The sequence below is a fragment of the Dendrobium catenatum genome, unplaced genomic scaffold (assembly GCF_001605985.2).
Source record: "Dendrobium catenatum unplaced genomic scaffold, ASM160598v2 fragScaff_scaffold_1105, whole genome shotgun sequence".
Taxonomy (NCBI): domain Eukaryota; kingdom Viridiplantae; phylum Streptophyta; class Magnoliopsida; order Asparagales; family Orchidaceae; genus Dendrobium; species Dendrobium catenatum.
The window spans coordinates 1,517,966-1,519,736 of record NW_021319567.1 but is presented as its reverse complement, the minus strand read 5'-3'; the positions used below and the strand labels follow the sequence as shown (position 1 = coordinate 1,519,736).

General features: G+C 29.4%; 1 long non-coding RNA gene across 1 annotated transcript; it reads right to left on the bottom strand.

The window, feature by feature from the left end:
• Positions 1-697: 697 nt before the first annotated feature.
• Positions 698-1,123, bottom strand: LOC114580587. The gene is made up of 2 exons (XR_003702029.1): positions 1,083-1,123; positions 698-947 (listed from the first exon to the last, which is right to left on the bottom strand). It is a non-coding gene; the product is annotated as an uncharacterized LOC114580587 (long non-coding RNA).
• Positions 1,124-1,771: the final 648 nt, after the last annotated feature.

Here is a 1,771-nt window from a genome sequence, read left to right as displayed (position 1 = left end):
CCTTAAAAGCAAATAGCGACCAAAAATATTTTGATCGCTGATTTGTCGCAGTAGCATCGTTGCTCAGACTTTTAGCGGCCAAAAAAATTTTTTGGTTGCTAAATTATTGACCAATAATTTTTTTGGTCACTAAATTGTGCATATTAGCGACCATTTTTTTTACGCTAATGTATATTTATTTGGATGTTATTTAATAATTTTTATTATTAATTTTTTTATTACATTTTTTCTATAGCGATCAAAATAAAAGTTGGCCGCTAAATGATCAACCAAATAAATCACATGCCCCTTTAATTTCATGATGTGTTGATATATATTTATGGATATAAAATTTGGTGATATTTAGTAAAAAAATATTATCCAATTATTATGTCTTTGTTATAATAATTAAGATCAATCCATCACTACTTTATATTACAATTAGCTAGATAAATTTTATAAGAGAGAAATAACACAAATTTAATTAGCTTATGGTAACAATAATAAAAAGCATAATTTCCAAAAAATATTTTCATTTATCAATATCATTATCAAGGATTTGCTAGGAAAAAATGAAAATTATATTCATTCATATGCTTTTACAAATACATCCATCAATTAACATATAAAATATGTTCTCAAAAATCATTAAACATAAAATCTTAATGTTTACAAAATGATAACATCTAGTTAACATCAAAATCTTTTTTTAAATTTGATGTAAATAAATATAAAATTACAAAATTATTACTTTTTCTCGTATATCAGTTCTATCAAAGGCAAATGCACAAATATCAATCTTTAGTCATATTAACGCCAATCAATATCTTGCACTACTGCAGTGTGGAATCCAACTTCTCTGCTTTGTCCCATATAATGAGGAATAACCATATGATGATGAGGGATTAGCAGAGGAATCGTCTCCTCATGTAGCTTTGTTTCTTTACAAATAAGAAAACTATTATAATCTGTGCCAAAATAGCATACATAACTAATCAAAGAACCTTGAAGGTGAATCAAACTTTGCATAATTCTAGCATTGAACAAAGTGTCTTGCAACATCCCTACAAGGTGGTCCCCAAAGAGCACACTGGAAATCATACCAAGGCATGTGAGGATACTTGCTTTGGTCCACCTCATCTTTTATTGTATCTTCCCATGAATTTGGTTCAAACTCCCTTAATTGACAAAAGGAAGTTAAATTTAAATTTGAAAAAGAAACAAATTCAGTGTAGGGTTTATGCAAGAACTTAGTCTAAGATTGGCTCAACTTCTTCACAGTTCAGTAGCACATACAAATTCGTTGTATTTATTTCTAAATCGTTAAGAAATCTTTCAACACATTTGTCACTAGGCTTTCCTGGCCTTCTAAATACTGATAGTGCAGCATGTGATTGTTCTTCTACATCGAAGTCCATGTTACAACCAATCTTTGTTCTAGTACTACTTACATGGGGCTCGAAGTAGTAGGAGAAAAAGTGAGTTGTTTATTGAGACAAGTAGGCTTCACATATTGATCCTTCTGGTTGTGCTTTATTCTTAACATATTTTTTCAACTTGTTCAAATATATATTAAACAATTACAATCATCAAGTTAATAAAATTATGTTATCTCAACTTATTCAAAAATATTTGAGACTTAATAAAAATCTGAACCCATTTACCTTTCGAAAGGATACATCCAACGATATTGTACAGGCCCACCACATCTAGCTTCATAAGGTAGATGGACTGGAAGATATTCCATAGAATAAAAAAAACCATGGGGAAATATCTTTTCTAACTTGTAGAG